General features: G+C 43.6%; 1 protein-coding gene across 4 annotated transcripts in view; it reads left to right on the forward strand.

Annotated features, from left to right (window-relative positions):
* The first annotated feature begins 1,946 nt into the window (after positions 1-1,946).
* KCNJ16 (potassium inwardly rectifying channel subfamily J member 16) overlaps positions 1,947-18,592 on the forward strand; it is a 35,319-nt gene continuing 18,673 nt past the window's right edge. The window contains exons 1-4 of one of the 4 annotated variants that reach the window (XR_008746014.1): positions 1,947-2,116; positions 2,198-2,267; positions 15,652-15,758; positions 17,115-18,119. The gene's annotated coding sequence lies outside the window, so the exon portion shown is untranslated. Of the gene's footprint in view, positions 2,117-2,197; positions 2,268-10,539; positions 10,611-15,651; positions 15,759-17,114; positions 18,120-18,592 lie in introns of those variants that run through there. The other 3 variants (XM_027786878.2, XM_027786877.2, XM_027786880.2) reach the window with 3 other exon arrangements.

Below are 18,592 nucleotides of genomic sequence, written 5' to 3' on the forward strand. Positions count from 1 at the left end.
TCTACTCCAGGATGATCTTGTTTTCATTTTTATCTTGCATGTGTTGTCATCTCCTGCTTTGTAGTGCTACAGACTTGTCTTTGCTACAAGTATGAGGCTGCACTAAGCAGTGTGTGGTAATTAAGGCCTTTGAGAGTCATGCATATTTTAATTATTACTTGTTTTATTGTCAAAAGCTTGCCCACATGAGATGCAGTCTTGCATTCCATGTGGAACTGAAATAAGGGTCAACACATTCCTTTAGAACCCCAAATATTAAACAGACATTAATTTGTTTTGAGCTTTGCACATTTTAGATGAGCATAAATCAAGATGTATAACGGTGAAAAAATTTCCTCCATATGTTGGAAAGTTGAACCGAGGCACTAACTCTAAGTGACAAGAAGTGGTGGCTGCAACAGAAAATGATTAAATGATTTGTTTAGCATTTATGTAATGTATGAATGCACCTTGTCTGTGTTAAAGCAAAGTAATGATTGGTTTTCCACCAGCAAGGGCTGTGCATTTTAGTTGTATTCCCTTTTGGGATTCTGAAGTTCTCAGGTTCTGGCTTACACAACAGCAAAGTCTAAATGCAGACTGGTTTTTCATCCATGAAATGGAAGTTAAATAATGCTTGACTGAAGTAGACAAAACAAGAAGATACGTAGACTAACTGGAAACATCAAGATTTGAAAATTACCTGATAGGAAAAGGGAAGGGAGGGGGATCAAAGACGTCCCAGGGAATGAAAAATTCCTCCACAGCACTTCCTGTTCTCTCTGTTATGCTAACCAAGGTAGGATTAGGTTTCAGCTGCCAAAAGAAATAACATTTGTAGATTTTTTTTGGTCTGGGGAAGTGGGATAGAAAGATTTAAGACAGCTTTTTCCAAACTATTTGCTTTTTGTCAAGCAGTCAAGTCTAGTTATTGTTATTAATTTGTATTACAGAACTACCAAAGTGAGCCTGGATTTCCATTGTATTAGGTGCTGTACAAATATCCAGTCAGAGACTGGTCTTACCTTGAAGAGCCCGCAGCCCAAAGAGACCAGACAAAGGACATTTTGCCCTAGGTTGTATAGCTGCTTAGCAGTTAAGCTAGGAATTATACTCATCTCTCCTGAGTCGTGGCCTGGTACCTCAGCTACTGGAGTACAGTTCTGGAGAACAGAGCCATCATTAAAAGAAATGAGCTTGCCTTCTTGTATCCAAATACAATATAGGGGAGATTGATTCAGCAAAACCAAGATTAATGAGAGTTAGCATAACCTTCTCCTGTTGATGGCTGGCTGCATGAGCTGGAGAAGTTGAGAATGCACCAACTCATTCCTCTGCATGGTCCTTAAGGTTTGCTGTTGGTTTTGTTTTCTGTTATAAGTTCATTTCATATTTAAGGTTCAGAAATGGACAGGGTTTCTGAGCAGGGATTGCATACTGGTCTGACCTTGCACGGTATAGAACCATACCTAGAAATTCAGATGGCCTCAATTAATCTGTAAGTGTACAAATTAATCTTCCAATGCCTTAATGAACAGCCTGAACATAATGTTGTGGAAAGTGAAAAGCAGGAGGTAGTACACTTTCTGAAGGGTCCCAAAGCAGCAGAACTTCTGACTCAGGGCAAAGGCTGCACTCCAGCTTCACCTTTTCCCAGGTATCTGCCTAGCAGGTACTGACATGTAATGCTGCCTGCTCTGTGACTCCGATAGAAAAGGAGATTGCGCTTCTTGTGTGCACTGGAAGTCTTTACCTTAGCCTCATGCTAATACAGAAACAAAAGACTTTCTGTAGAAAAAAAATCTGAATAAATAAAATAGAATGTAAGTATAAACTTGATCCTGTTTATTCTGAAGTTGTATATCAGCAGGTAATTCCAAATCTGATCCCGTGTGTAAATATTTGAAGTACCATTTGAATTGTGAAGGTCTTTTCTTACATGGGTGAATTTCCTGCTTCTTGTTTTTTTGAATCCTAACCTGGATGTGCACAGGTGACTTCAGCTTTCTGCTGCAGGTGCCTGCGCGGCAGACCGGGAAGCGGCTGGGCTAGCAGCAGATTGGCCCTCGCCTGCTTCTCAAGATGCCAGCGCTTAGCAAAGCAGACCCTCTGAGTTTGCTCACAAGAACAAACTGGAGTAAATATTTAACTTGAGTCTTTGGAGTCTACGGCTTGTACCTTTTTTTATTATTAACCCAGCCCCTGTTTTCCTTTACAGTTGCCCAGCTGCTAGCACACAAGAAACAAAGGACCCTTGAAATAACTTCCTCATGGAGGCATAAGTGAAGGTAAAGTACCTTTTGTATTGTTTCCATACCTATACATGGGAAAGTGGTTGCACATTTCTGTGTTTAGCATTTCGATTAGGACAGAACACCCTTACAATAGCAAGCATTGTTTTAATTGTGTTTTTAAACTACATTGCTAGGCGCATCCCGCTAATTTCATCCTAATTTGGCACAAGCCGAAAAAGCATCTATATATATACAGTATGCACAGTGAATTTGTTCAGACATTCACATACTCACCAATACACACAAACTGCTTTCCATCACTTTTTTCTTCACACCAATGGACTTCTCTTCGTAACTATTGGTTTTCTCCTAACTTTTTTCTGTACTTCTCAAGTCTGAGAAGGTCTGCCTCTTATTCTCCCTGTGAAGAGGCATGACTGCACTATGAAGTTCTGAATTTACATCACTTCTTTCACTAAGCTCACACAAACCAGCTGTACCATTTGTTTTGCATTCATCCTTCACCCTTGATTTTTTTCTCTGCTCTTGGGTAAGCTGGGAATTCTAGAAGAAATCTTCTTGGTGAGGTAGGCACACATCAACACAGTAGAGAAATGACTAGGACACTTGTCTCACAATTGTTCTGCCTACTATGTCAATATGGTGTGAGTAATTGCTTTAAAATAATGTTAAATACCTATGTATGCTATGTGGTGACTCAAAATTGGTTTGCAGAGTGAAGGATTCACTTGTTCAAATATTTATTTGCTATGACATAAATTTACATGGAAAACGCTATAACAAAACTTTAGCCAAAGTAATGCATCAAAGGAAATTTGAGTGAAGATACGGAGTGGAAGTTAAAACAAGTTCTTAAAGACATTAAAAAACTGGATGTTCATTGTGGTTTATAATTACATATTAGAAAAACATTACACATTTTTAGAAACAATAACATTTTAATAGAAATGAGGTTTGCGAACTTAAGTAAAAGAGGAACAAATTTTTTCCTGTTTCCAGCTGCTCAGAATACCATTTTATTCCATGAGTAAATCCTGTAAGTCAGCTGTGATCTCTCTCTAGGCAGACAATGCCTCAGCCCCAACACATTCTTTATGAAGACCAGGTGCAATCTCCTCTCTGCACTTCTGTGTGTGTGCTACCTTGTTAGGATGAGCATGTCCAAAACTATTGAGTGCTGCTGGAGAGGAGATTTCCGAATGCACTGCACCTACACTGTTTGCATTTTTATTTTTATGCGAGCAGCATTTGCCCATGGTATGTGCTGCCTTCAGAGTAAAACAGTTCTTTACATTATTTTTGAGCTGTATTGGCAATTAAAGTATTTGGCCTGTAAATACTTAGGGATCTGTGGGCAAAGGTTTGTAGGTGCATTATGAAATGTGGAAGTGGCATGATCACTAAGTGCTGTGAAGACACATCATCTTCATAGTTCCTGAAAACAAACTATAAATAGGTGTTTGGGAGTGGTTCACAGATCTCTGATTCTTGAAAGCCTATTAGATTAGGAAAAAGACTGTGTTATTCAGTGTTTTGATCAGATCCAGCTGTTTATTTAGCCCTAAAGGTCATTGGCACCGTAAGCAAGGGATAATACAGGGACGATAATGTGGCTAAAGGATATTTCCAAAACATCTATCACATATAGCTAGATTCTGTCATTATACTCCCACTGAAGAATACTGAAATGAATGGGAGTATTGGAGTAATAAATTAGTATGTATTGGAAGGATGTCAGAATCCAGACCCAACTGAAAATCTGAATCATAAGAAAGAAGAAGTAAATGAGGAGCTGTATGAATTTCAGGAGACTGGCACCTTGGTTATGAAGTAAGTGAGAAGTCAATTGTGAAGCTTTGAACCTGTTTCTACGATGGCCAAATTCAGAATTTGCAATTTATTCAATGATCAATAGATAAACAAGAAAACACACCAAAACACAAATTTGTCCTCTAATAGAATGGGAGAATTGGCAAGTTGAGAAAGAACCTTGTGTCTGTTCAAAGGTGACCTAGGTCAGTGGAGGATGCATTTGCCTTGTTTTTTGTCAAGAATGTAATGTTTGTTAAGGGTCCATGGATATCTCCATTTCCTGAACACTTTTTTTTTTTTTTTCCAACCTGGCAATTCTACAAAGCATATGTCAGACTGTAAACATATTTGCTAGCTTGTTCTGGGTGCTACGAAATGCAAATAAAGACGCTGGCATCAAAAGGAGATGGAGTACTTTGAAGATGAAGGGCTTGACAAAGAGCCAAGGAGCCAATGGACCAGTGAGAACTGGAATTCTCATAGGACTTAAAGGACACCATGCCTGTTGGTGAAAGCAAAAACACATCAGAAAAGAACCAGGAGACATCTCCATTTGATTTCCCCTGGATAATTGGTTAGGCCAATAGGGCTGCCTCAACTCAGCTTCAGAACTGGAGTAGTTAAGGAAAAAGTGGATAAGGAACGTACTTGAGAGTTGTTCCAGAGAAGGTGGGAAATGAGAACTTGCTACATTCTATATTGCCTGTATTAAAATCCCTCAAGCTCCAACAGTAAGAATCCTACCTCAACAGGACTTTGAGCTCTGTAGGGGTTTTGGTTCACTGGTTGGTTAGTTTTTAGGTTGGGGGTGGTTTTTTTTCAGTTGGTTTTTTTTTGTTTGTTTGGGGTTTTTTTGCTTGGTTGGGTTGATTTGCTGGGTTTTATTTTAGTGCTAGGACCCCAATTCCAAAAACATTCTGTTGATACTAAAGGATAGGATATGTGGGATACCACCTTATCAGACTTCAGAGGCACATGAACAGAAAGCATAAAAGCAACATTTTCCAGCACCACTGCCCCATCCAGGCTCAGTGGCATTATTTGGACTATAGATAAATTAGACTTTCTTGGAGAAAAAAGTCTGAAGCAAACAGCTTTTTGTGCCTCACTCCATCTCTTAACATGCTTCTCGTCTGTGTAACTCCACAGCAAAAGACTGAATTGGCTAGCAGCAATGTGCAGTGTCAAGTGTTAAAACAGAGTGGTAATCATAGAAATAACAATAACACTACCCCATTATATGATCAAGGCTTCTTTTTCAGAGTCTGATGATGTTAAAATAAATGGAATTATGTTGCTTTTCATTTTTTTAAGTCACTAAATTCCAAAAGAGGATTTACCCCATTTCTACAATATGCTTAAGGACTTAGAGCGCACGATCAAATGCAGATTTATTAGGGGCATGAGGGGTTGGCATACGCATTCTCTGTTAAAGCTGCTCAGTGCCTTTTCACTCTGGTCAAGGAGGATTTTTTTCATCTTTATCATTATTCATGAGACCATATGTGGCCTTGCATTTTCCAGAGCTTTTTTTTTTTTTTAATTATTTTTTTTTTTATTGCACAGAAAAAGTGAAGAGCACTCTTTACTATAAACAGCAAGGAAAACTGATGTCATGGGTAGGACTTAAAAAAACGTGAATTGGAGATAATATTACACAAACGTCTCTAGTGGGTTTTCCCTGTTTTTTATTGACATAATCAGTGAGAATACTTCCACTGACTTCAGTGAATGTTAGATCAAATCACAGTGTCTCTCTGACTCCCCCCCTCTGCTGGCAATTCAGTTCTTGCTGTGCTGCCAGAGCTGCACGGGATCACTGAGCTTTGCAAAACAATCTTTCAAGAAGTCATACAGTAGCATTCCTCATTTGAGTCGAAGGATGAAGCACTTAAGAAAACTCCAGGGCAGTGGAAAGCAGAACAAGTAATAGATGCTAGGGAAGGACAGGTAGACTTGGCAATCTAAACTGTACCTGTTTACAATTTTTAGTGGCTGGAACCAAGCACATGGACTGTGATTGACACCTGGTTAATAAGATAGTGTTTCTGGTTCAAACGTAAGGACCGAGCATTCAGGAAAGGCATCTTGGGCTTTTACCAGACTTCACTTGATAACCCAAATCAATTTCCACCACTAAGCCAACAAAGTGTTACATTATTCTTATATTTTGAAACACAAAATAAAAAACATACAATCCAGTGACTGCAGATAAAATTATTTCACATGCTTTTGAAAGCCACTGCAATTTACAGAATACACAACACTGGTGCAGTCCATGCTCTGCAGTATCTCACATTATAGATCTTAAAAATTGTTCTTTGCAACGTGCAGGAAGATGTGATGGCTCTATCTGAAATATTTAGCTTGTATGCATACATGATGTGAAAGTGGTTTGTCTGACAAGAATATTTTCCTACTCCTGTTTCGCAGCCCTTCTTGATGCAGATCTTTTTTAATCTGCTCTGCACAATTCTTTACTTTGTTCAGCACAAAGGCATGAAAGTTGCCAAATGCAAATGGTGAACTCTATTGGAGGAAGACAAGTCCAGTCCTTTAAGTAAACTTTACCACCAGTGTTTAGAAATTTCCTCTCTCAATAGAAGCAGAAGCATTTCTTTTCAATGTTTCTTCTGGCCAGCTATGAATGTTTTAAATGTATAACACAGAAAACTGGGATACTATGGAGGTCCTGACCTTGAACAGAAACTTAAAATTCTCTGTGTTTGATGGAAAAAGTCTCACCTGAAAATAAATTACCGAATATTTTTTGCTGTCATGGGAAGCTACTGAATTCCCAGGTATCTGCTCAATTCTAAAGACAGCTGTTTCCTCCCCCAGACCCAACTTAAAGCAGCACAGAAGCATGCAGTGAGCTGAGTTTATTGAGTTGGTAGGCAGATTATTCTGCAATAGTGGAGTATGAAACAGTCTCAGCTGAAAATGAAAATACTAAAGTTCAAGAGAATGGCAGGGATGTCTGTCTTAGGCAAACGAAGTTCTAGGTTTTATTAACCCAGATATGGTTTTATCTAAATTGCCAAATCAGTGCCGCAGATTGCCTGGTTGCTTAGTTTTCTTCTGGCATAATTCTGTGTACAGAAACAGTGTTTGAGAAGAGGAGAAAGCACAATCAGTGTTTAACTAAAAAAAGGTTTTGGATAATATTTCCTGTTAACTTGAAGAAAAGCACCTTTCCTCCGTGTTCTTTTAGTGCTGATGAAAGGTCTTAGACAACATTCAGAAAAAGGATTTGCTGGTTTGGGACTGTTGTATTTTCAAAAATAACCTTGCCTTGTTCCCAGCTTACATTTGGAAAATCCTCCTAGGTTAATTTGTTCTCCAGTACTCAACCACATGAAACCTAAAGCGAAAGAAAGGCGGTTTCTTCTTTTCGTTCCTCTGCACCGCGGCAGAACGAGATAATCCCGCTGTGCCAGCGGCCGAGCCGGCAGGTCCGTGCCCGGGACCCAGCGGCCGGGGGTGGCGGCCGGGCCGGGCCGGGCCGAGCCTCATGGCGGCAGCGGGGAGCGGGGAGCTGGAGGCGGCGGGGCCGGCGGCGCGCACCCCCCGTGCGGCCGTGGTGCTGAAGGGATAGCGCCCGCCCCCGGCCCGCCCCGCCCGGCCCCCGCCGCCCCCGGCCCGCCCCACCGCGCCGGCCGCTCCCGCTCCCCCCGCACCGCGCCGGGCCCTCCCGCTCCCCCCGCACCGCGCCGGGCCCTCCCCGCTCCCCCCCGCACCGCTCCGGCCGCTCCCGCTCCCCCCGCACCGCTCCGGCCGCTCCCGCTCCCCCCCGCACCGCTCCGGCCGCTCCCGCTCCCCTCCGCACCGCTCCGGCCGCTCCCGCTCCCCCCCGCACCGCTCCGGGCCCTCCCGCTCCCCCCCGCACCCGCTCCGGCCGCTCCCCGCTCCCTCCGCACCGCTCCGGGCCCTCCCGCTCCCCCCGCACCGCGCCGGGCCCTCCCGCTCCCCCCGCACCGCGCCGGGCCCTCCCGCTCCCCCCGCACCGCTCCGGCCGCTCCCGCTCCCTCCGCACCGCTCCGGCCGCTCCCGCTCCCCCCGCACCGCTCCGGGCCCTCCCGCTCCCCCCGCACCGCTCCGGCCGCTCCCGCTCCCCCCGCACCGCTCCGGCCGCTCCCGCTCCCCCCGCACCGCTCCGGCCGCTCCCGCTCCCCCCGCACCGCTCCGGGCCCTCCCGCTCCCCCCCGCACCGCTCCGGCCGCTCCCGCTCCCCCCGCACCGCTCCGGCCGCTCCCGCTCCCCCCGCACCGCTCCGGGCCCTCCCGCTCCCCCCCGCACCGCTCCGGCCGCTCCCGCTCCCCCCGCACCGCTCCGGCCGCTCCCGCTCCCCCCGCACCGCTCCGGGCCCTCCCGCTCCCCCCGCACCGCTCCGGCCGCTCCCGCTCCCCCCGCACCGCTCCGGGCCCTCCCGCTCCCCCCGCACAAAAAGCGCAGCGCTGGCAAAGGGCTTCTGCAGCGCTTTCTGGAGAAAAGGTGTCAAAACAACTGTGTTCCTGTCCCAAAACTGGCTTTACTGCAGGACCACGGAATTGTTTGGGTTGGAAAACACCTTTAAGATCATCGAGTCCAACCATTAAGCTAAACACTGCCAAGGCCACAGCTAAACCATGTTCCCTAAGTGCCACATCTGCGCATCTTTTATACACCTCCAGGGATGAGGACTCAACCGCTTCCCTGGGCAGTGGGTTCCAATGACTGACAATCCTTTGGTGAAGAATTTTTTCCAATCAATCTGAACCGCTCCTGGTGCAACTTGAGGCCATTTCCTCTTGTCCTATCGCTTGTTACTTGGGTAAAGAGACCAACACCCCGCCTCACTATCACCTCCTTTCAGGTAGTTGTAAAATATGATAAGGTGTTCCCTCAGCCTCCTTTCCTGCAGGCTAAACAAGCCCAGCTCCCTCAGCCTCTCTCATAAGACTTGCTCTCTCTCTCAACTCTTCAGCAGCTTCGTTGCTTTTCTGTGGACGTGCTGCAGCATGTCAATGTCTACGGACAATGCCCACTGCGCCCCATGGAACTGCATTTCTACTCCCCAGTAACACTTGCTGAGATTTGCAATACTACAGTAGTACTTCACGCCCCCAGTAATGGTTTGCTGTGCTGCCTTACCAACACAGAGCAAAGAATTGGTCTGCAGCCTGAATTGCCTACAGCTTAATTAGCTATGACACACATTACTCCTTGTGCTAAACTGCTGCGGGGGGGGGGGGGGGGGGGGGGGGGGGGGGGGGGGGGCGGCTGTTGTACGTTGTTAAACAGCTGCTGGATTCTGCCTGAGAGGGAAATCTATTTATGGGTTGTATTTTGGGTTGTAAAGTTTGCAACCATGCTTAGGAAACAGCAGAGCTATAGAACCGTGCTGAATTATTAAGAATGTTCAGTCACATAGAATAACCGTAAAACAAGGGGTCAGACACTGGCTGGCCCCATGTGGGTGGTATACAGGGACAGAAAACATAGGTCGTTCCTGGGTGCAAGGCTACTGCTGAGTAGCAATACCTAAGCAGTCAGAGACCATTAACGATTACCCTCTGGCCCGTGGAACTGGCTGGATCCAGACAGCTCAAAAGTAATTTAACCCCACTGGAGAGACTGTACTTATGCAGTGGGAAATTCTGGGAGAGATTTCCTGACTCACTAAGGAATCTGTAACTTGGAAGTACAAATATTAGTGAAAATTAAGACTTTTTCTTCTTCAAGTACTTTGGGAAAAAAAATCCCTTCCTGATTCTCATTAACATCTTAAGACCGAGGGGTTAGCTATGCAGTTGGCAAGGGTTGGGCTATTTCTATTTATCAAGTATCCCATTTGAATTCCCCTGCCAAGAACTGAATATTTAGGATTTCCATGGCAACATATTTCTGAACCCGTATTACAGTCAGACTGACGCGTGTCAACTGATACAGGGATGCTGGAGGTAGTGGCTGAATTTATTCAAGCAATCACATTCTCTTTTCCAAGGCTAATGCACATGAATACTGAGTTAGCAAACTGAATTGACAGGGATTCCATCTCAATGAACATGTATAATGTTCTAGCCCAGGAGAGTAGCATTTAATTGATGAATGGGATTATATTTACATAGCAATTATAACAAAGTCAAGGTTGGCTTTATGTGAAAGACTATTTGCTGTAATATCTTGCTGCTTGGTTGTCTAGGAGAGTTGTTCCTTTATGGGCAAGAAAAAAAAAATCAGAACAGATGCACTCAGCTTTTACATGTGCTTCTTTTCATGATCTGCAAATACTCACTTCATGAAGCCAACTCAGTAGTCACATTGTGGTTGCCTTAGATACATACATTAATTTACTCCATTATAACTTAGATGCTGATTGTTTAACTTCACAAATATTAATAGTTATTCACTGCTATCCTCAAATGGCTGTTCAGTGGCTGATGTAAAATGAATAAGGCTCATTCTAAATCCCATATAAGTCAATGGGCATCTTCCTTCTCATTTTATTCAGATCTGGAATTAGCTATCCCCGCTGCAGTGCCCCCAGGTATTAATTTTTTGTCCTCAAGACACCTTTGCAAGGTAAGGTCATGCTACTGACTCAGTTTCACAAATGGAAAGCTGGGTCCAGAAAGGTTACCTCAGAATCATTCAGCGTATACATAGAAGTTCTGATCCTCATCATTCCTTCTATGTGGGTTTCTTTCCATTCATTATGGGTTGTGGAGAAAGGAAAGGTGGGCATCTGAGTTTTGTTCCAGCATGGAGTTGGATTCAGGGGGAGGGAAGCAGCTGGACCTCGAAGCTAGGAGGAAATTTCACATCTTGTAGTTCCATGGGGTCAGAGAGACCAGCAGCTATATTCAGATGTCTTCTTATGGGGCTTAGAATGGACTTAAATTCTACTGATGGTTCTGCAAGCGAGAGGGGTGGTGAAGAGTTTAAACCATCTATTATATATGGCATGGCAAGGACAAATATGCATGGCACCTATGTTGAGTGATCTGGGTACTTGTAGATACTGAGAAGGAAGGGCTGTACTAAGAAGCCTAACACAAATACCATACTCGTCTTTCTCTGTTGACTCGTACGGGAAGCCAGGTTCTGGCATCCTTGAATCCCCAAATGGTTAGAAGCAAATTTCCTTCTCTTGAACTCTGACAACAGACGGTGTGTTTCAGGTCTATCTTTATTACTATGCTAGGAGGATCTCCCCAAGTGGCTTACCTAGCGATATACTGTGGTAGAGACCGGGAAATAAACTTAGGTGTCTTGTCTTTTACTACAAGAATGGTTTTCTTTTAATCTAAGCTTTCACTGCTCTCAGTCTTATTGCCATGGAAATTGTCTCCATAGCTGGTATTAGAATTGCCTTGTTGACATCATTAGTAAAGCATGTAATAGATAGCTGAACCACTCCAATATTTGTCTTCAGGTCAACAGCTTTTGAGACTCCAGAGGCAAATTAGAAAAAAGCATAGACTCTTTATTAGTAGAACTTAATTTAACTGTATTTAAACTTCATTAAGGAGTAAAAAACAAATGACCTTTCTTAATGCACTCTCTCTTTATAAAGTATGAAATAAGGATATTAGATTAGTTTGATCCTGGTTCTCATTATGCTCACACAGTAGATGAGAATGCAAAATTCCCTCATTCAGTTAGGTACTCTTGGATGTCAAATCAAAGACCAGGTGCTCCACAAGCCCATTTCCTTTTTTCAGTGTTTTATGTTTCCTAGGCCTGTAATTCCCCCCAGGAAACGAGAAGAAATCTTAATTTCTTACCCCCTCCCCCCCATTAAAGTAACAGCTCTGGTCATTTAAACAATCAAGCACATGTTCTTACACTGTCTGCACCTTATGCTATCCATAAATGGTGGTGTGGTAAGAAAAACCATGGAGGAAGGGAAAGGAAATGACATTAACCTTTTCCATCTGATAAATAAGGGCTCTATTCAGCTGCAATAATCCACATCCTTCCCTAGAGATCCAGTTAATGTAATACCTAAGGGCTCAGATCATTTAAAATTATTTCCACACTGGCCAGCTGATTTCTTGGTGAATTATTCAGTCCCCAGACTGAAATATTCTCCCTGTGTAATAGCACATATAGGAGGGCTGGAGCCCTTCTGTAGCTCCCAACAGCCTGCATGACCTTCCAGATGTGCCAGAGGGCCTGTGACATCCATGTGGCTTATCCGCACCCTGTAAATTAGCAGGAACTTTTGTGCTGATTTTCATGGCACCACCAATCTGTAAGCACTGAAGCTAGCATACCTTGTCCCACTTGCTGCTCTTCTCTGCAGGGGGCTTCTCACCTCCCTATCAAACTTTAAGCACCTGCAGTTTATAGGTAGTAAAAAGAGAGTTTGAACTTTGAATGGGTGGAAATTTAGAGCAACAGACTCAGCCAGTTCAATAACAGGCTCAGGCAGCCTGGATTATGCATGTTGTTGCTGGGCTTTGAGGTAATGGATGTGGATCAGTGACCACTGCAAGGTTGCTGGAGTGATCCACACTCCCAGGGGCTAAAAGCTGGGAACTGAAATGCAGAGGATTTTTTCCCTTTCCCCCTTTGCAATACTTAGGTGGGTCCAGTGTGATTGGTATCAGCTCAGCTATACCTGCCCAAGAAACCTGCAAAGACAAAGGACTGTTTGTATGCTTTGAGGCAGATGTTTCAAAGCAGGACAGGGGAGCAGAGCATACAGAATCCAATTGCAAATCAATGGGAAATGCTAGTCTGACATTAGTAGCAATACACAAAAATCCCAGATTTGTATTAGTTTTATTGAGCCACAGCCTATTGAAAACCATTGGGATCTTCTTATTGGTATCAAGACATTTTGGATTAAGTTCTTACTTAAGACATGTTCCTTCCTCTTTTTTTCTTTTTTTTTTTTTTTCTTTTTTTTCTTTTTAAGGGATAATTGGATATAATAAACCGAAGTTGTATGCAATTTTGCAACCTTTCTGATGCTGTAATAAGCTGTGCTCTGAGGGTTCGTTATTAGACTGCCTTAAAACTTGCTAGTTAAACAGGAAAAACAGGAAATCTAACCTCACTGTAGTACTTAATTGAAGCGCATTTATTGACTGATTTTAAGCTCTTAGAGCAACTCTGTTTGCTAAGAACTATGAACCAGCTCTTGGATTGTATGCACCCTTAGCTGCTGGGGTGGACACAGACTAGCCATACAAACGTGTGTCATGCTCCAGGTTTGCATCACAAAGTTGGTCTGGGACTGAGCAGGAAGCTATAGCTGGCAATTGGCATATTCTCTCTTGTTGCAATGCTGCTCAGCTTCTCTCCTCCTCTAGAAGCCCACAGGCTGGCCAGCCCACATGGGGTCAATATGCCAGAGGTAAAGCAGGAAGGTTGTACTGGGCACGTTTTAGTTCCCGGCTCTTTGGTGTTGGGGCAGGTGATGGGTCAGCAGAGAGAATCCCTTTGGATCTACCCCTCCTTCTTAAGGATTCTGCAGGTTGCAAAGCTTTAGAAGGATCTGGATCTCCAGCCTCATAATGCTGAGGAGGAAGGACTGAGAAGACTGTTAATCAGTGCCAAAGCAAGCTACAGCTGGATCTCTCTACTAGTAAATCTACCTTTAGTACTGCAATGCTGAGACTGGCATGGACTTAATGCTAATACGCTCCTATCCCCATCCCATCTGTATTAGAAATTAAGGCAGAAACATGAAGACCGTTACCATGCTGTAACCTTAAGAACAGTTTCTCACTTCATAGAGGCACTCAGCAGGCACTGGTGCATTCAGCCATGATTCATTATCGCTGAACTCTGGTGCTGGCCTTGGCCAGTTTTGTCTGGATTCAGTTAACTTGTTCCACTGGCAGGAAAGATTTCTGAGCATTTGTGTTATCTCTCTGGAAATCTTAAGTAGGGAGCTGAACACGATTAAGAACAGTTGCCTGATAGAAGAGACAGAAAGGAAATGCATTCTGCAGGAGACAGGGAGGAATGGGAGTCGGTCCTGTAAAAGATGGAGATGGCCCTCCCCTGGTATAAAAGAAAAAAAGCTGAGCTAGCAAGAGGTGAAACTGAACATTATTGTATATGGTGTCATACTGACTTTGTGTGATAGCCATTGAATTCACCTCTAATCTGCTTCACCATAACGTTAAATCAAACTGGCTAGTGTTGGGGGTTTTTCCCTGAAGTTTTGGGACACTTAATGGCTTTGTGGAGCTGTTGCTTATCAGCACACTGAATACTGTCATGCCAGCCTGGTGAGCAGGTGAATGAAGTCTCTGAAACTTCATTGTTATAAACCAGCTGCAAATCTGACCCAGAGGAGATAGGGATTCTATTCAAGGAGTCTGTGATGCAAATTTATGCAGATGACTCTCATTAGTTTACTGTATCTTTAAAGGCTTGGAACAGCAGGGTAAGGAAAAGACAGCTACTCTGTGGAGTAGAATTTTGAGTAGGCCATAGGAATTGCAGAGCAGACCATAGAAATTGCAGATTTGTGCCCAGACTGCCACCTTCGGAAAAACATTAGTGCACAAAGGACTTGCCTCTCATTTTTTTCGGTAGATTGCAGGGAAGTGGGAGCGTAGAAGCTATTTTGTCACCAGCCACCAACCTCTTGGCTCCTCTTTCTTGGCATTTATTAACAAATATTTCTGCCCATGACCCCCAGAGGCAAAGCTCCATGGCTAGGTGGGCAGAGGCACAAGCAGCAGCAGTGCACAGAAGTAGGAGTAAGCAGAGTTCGTTGAACACAGCCCTAGTCTGAAGACCCTATTGACAGGCTCAGGGTAAGACCACGGTCTGCGTCTTCTGTGTAACACTCTCTAATGGGCTGAGTTAAAAATCTTTCTAGTAGCAGGAGTTCCCAGGAATGTATTCTGTCTAGGTGAGCCAGAACTCCTGGGAAGGCCTGTGGAAGCACACAATTAACAGTATTGCTCTGTACTTGTACACCTCCTTCTACACTGGCCCCATTTTTGTGGCTAGTGTGGCCTGTTAAAGATCTCTCCTAGCTCTCTGGGATTGCTATCACATTCCAGGTGAGAGTGATGAAAGGCGAGGTGGTCTCTCTCCAACCATGACAGAGGATGGAGTAGAACAGGTGTTTAAAATAACCTGCTCTCTGCTGTGAGTGCAGGTAGGTTAGCAGTAGCAGTGGGGGGAAAGGAAATAAGGACTTCAGACATCTACTCATGGCTTATTAGACATAGTGGTGGTGGGGTATGTGGGTGAAATCCAAGGCACAAAGATATTTGTGTTTTATGCAAAAAGCCCTTTCCACTTTTACAGAAATTCTCTTGTCAAGGCTGCCTTAAATGAACTATAATTATCTCTTGGATCAGTTATCAGAGAAATGGGAAAGGTTTGGGGTCAAATTAGTTCCTTGTGTAAATCCTCTGGTTGTGTCATACTTATTGCAAAGTAGACCTTGAGCCTTTCTGATGGGAAAAATCAGAAAACTGCTGTGTTCCCAATTGTACTGTATTTCTTGTCAGTTGTAATGTTGTGAAAGGATGGGATTTTCTGTGAACTTTTCCCAAACAGTCTTGCTTTTTTTTTTTTTTTCCTCTCTTTAAGAGGGGGAGGAGTTGTGCCTAAAAAAACAAACCCAACCTGTCGTTCTCAGCTCTGCCAACCTGTCAGTCCAGCCATGCAAGAGAGAGGGAGAGAGACAGAGAAAAAAGAAAGGAGGGAGTGAAGCAGAGATTCTTTCAGATCTCAGCAGACATTAAGGTAAAGCCCATTTCTCATTTCCTTAATTGTGCTTGTGTCTGTGTGTATACATGTAAACAGAAACTCTGTTACCTTAGAGAGTTTTAATCTACCTAAACAACCTGTATGGGAATAAACTGTTCATCTTGTTCAGCTGGAAGTGTGTTTTGCATGTAACCTGGCAGCTCATTAGTTGTTGTTTGGAAACACAGCTTCTCTCTCTGAAGTTCAGAAGGAGAGTTTGTGTTCATTTGAATATTAAAAAGAGGCAGAGCTTTAGCGCTTGTATGAATACATGTTTGCGAATGGTATTAAGCTGTGTAATTTCAGGGCTGAAGCCAGCCTCTAATTACTGAAGATCAGGATAAGAACTTTAGCGGAGGGAAATTCTTCCAAAGCTGCCTGTTACAGGGCTTTTACACCTTCTCCTGGAGCATTTGGTGTTAGCCACTGGTGGAGACAGGATTCGAGGCTAGACAGACTGTGGGTCTGATCCAGTTTGGCTGTTTCTCCATTCCTCCGTTCCTGTCTGTCCCTTTCTGGTGAGGTTTATCCAACTTTTCATTACCAGAGGAGGAACAAAGCTAAGGTGCAGCAAAACTGCCCGCATAAATTCTTGAGTTAGGAGGGCAGAGCAGCAGAGGCACTTTCAGCTCATACCAGAGGAAATTGAAGGTTACAGACTGTGAGAAATGTTGGCTGAAATGAGTGTGAGTCAGAAGAATCATTCTGCCCCAGAGCTTGCCTTATGAGTCTGGTCTGGGCAACAATTTGTTGGAACAATTGTGGTAGAACGGGCCTAGTAATGAAGGCCTGAAATAGAAGAATAGTCACAGTTCTTTTAGACCTGAGCATCTGTGCATGAGTGCCTATGTGGATGTGTACTTGTGCACAAATGTGTATGTGTAAGGAGTCTGCTGAGAGATTCTGACCCCTAGTATGCCATGAAGATCCACAAACAAAGGTACGAAAGGAAGAATTATGCTCATCCACCTTAGAAATGCCCCTATTTCTGTATTTCTAAATCCTGAACAAAGATTTTAAACTGTACTGAAGACTCTGTAATATCTTTCTAAGTAGGCTGAGGCTCTGGGAGAGTCATACAGAAGGCAAACTGGTGGCCAGGATTTCCTTTCCTTGCTGTATATTTAGGGTTTTGACTCCTACTGCCAAGTTGTGCCTGCTGAAGATGACCTGTCTAGTAATGCCAACCCAACAGTCAGAACAAGTTGAAGGATGGCAGAGAAAGACAATAAAATCATCATGTTGCTCACTGCATGGGTTGTAATGCCCTTGCCAGGGATTTGGTTATGAAATACTGGCTCCTGCATCTTCCTTGCTGTTAAACTTCCTCAAATACTTGCATCTGTGCCGCAGTTTTGGATTGAAGCTCTCCTCCCATGGTGGTGGCTGCAACAGAGCTGTGAGCCTGGGAAGAAGACCGAGATGATCCAGACTAGAGCGGGGTGGTCGGTGAGGTGGTCTGTCCATATGACTGTTCCTATGAAAAAGTTTGCAATATCTTGCGTTTCATCACTTTCTTCTGGTAGCATGGTCTCCTGGGAACTCTGAGCTGTTGCTTCTTATTACCCCTGACTCATTCCCTGTGGGGATGGTGATACAGAGTGAGACCACAGGCATTTAATACACAAAATAAATTCTTTTCTACATAGCGTTTTTTGTAGTATTATTATATGCTTTCCTGCCACAGCTAGAATGGAGAGGGAAGTGCTCTTTCAAGTGACCGTAGGAGACTGAGAAGAGGAAGTGAATGCTTCAGTTCTGGTGGGGATAAACATTTCTACTGCTAGTTACAGTAACAGAAATTAGTCACTGAGACAAGGAAAGGAGGAAAATCCTTTAGATTTCGTGATCTGCAAAGAATTCACTAATCAGCCTCAGCACTTCTGCAATTTCTTTTTGCTTTCTCTCCTCTTGTCTTTGCCTTTCCTTCTGTTTACATGATTTAAAGTCATGCAATAAAGCCTTGGGGCATCTACATGACACATTCTACAATGCTGATGGGCATTTTTGCAATGAGGGCAGACATTCTGATGCACTCACTTCATTATACTGCTTTTGAAAGGGTCTGAATGTACTCATGTAACAAGATTGGTGCTACTAAGTCAGCCAAGCTCCCTGCAGATCAGACAATTGATCTATGTACTGCCAAATGCAAGATTATAGTGTATGTTGATAAATGGTTTAGCACAGCTTAGCAAATGTCAGTTGATCAATCAGAGTTAACCGGCTGCAAACTCGCTAATTCAGGCAATGTCCAGGCAATCCATATTCTAGATGGGCTTCATTAGTGTAGCTGTAATGACTCAGCACTGCAACAGATGGGAAGAAATGTCAGAAACACAAGTTAAGTTCTTAACAATATTTCAAGATATGTCATTCTGGAGGCAGAAAGAGCAAGGACTGATGTATTGATCATTTGCTCAGCAAACTGTTTCTAAAGAAACAAACTTTTGCAAATGAAGTGTTATCAGAAAAAAAAGTTGAAATCTGAAAAATCCTTCTGCCAGAAAAGGTTCTGAATAGTTCTTGGAAAGATCAGTTGGAAAACGCTTCGTATTTGAGAAAGTTTCTGCCTTTCAAGAGAGCACTGCTAATTCACCTTGCTCAATGTTCCCTGATGTGATTAAGATTCTCTAGATTGACTGCTGCCTTGCCCTTCTTTATTTTATTAGTTACTGTTCTTGCCCAATATTTTCACCATGTACTTTTGGTGAGAATGTTGGTAACAGAACAGCCAGTAACGTATTGAGCAATTAAAATGCTATATGAGATATACAAATAAACCAAACAAATAGAAACAACCTCAGATTTCTTCTCTGCTTTTTAAATTG

This window comes from Falco peregrinus, chromosome 2, assembly GCF_023634155.1.
Source record: "Falco peregrinus isolate bFalPer1 chromosome 2, bFalPer1.pri, whole genome shotgun sequence".
NCBI classification, from domain to species: domain Eukaryota; kingdom Metazoa; phylum Chordata; class Aves; order Falconiformes; family Falconidae; genus Falco; species Falco peregrinus.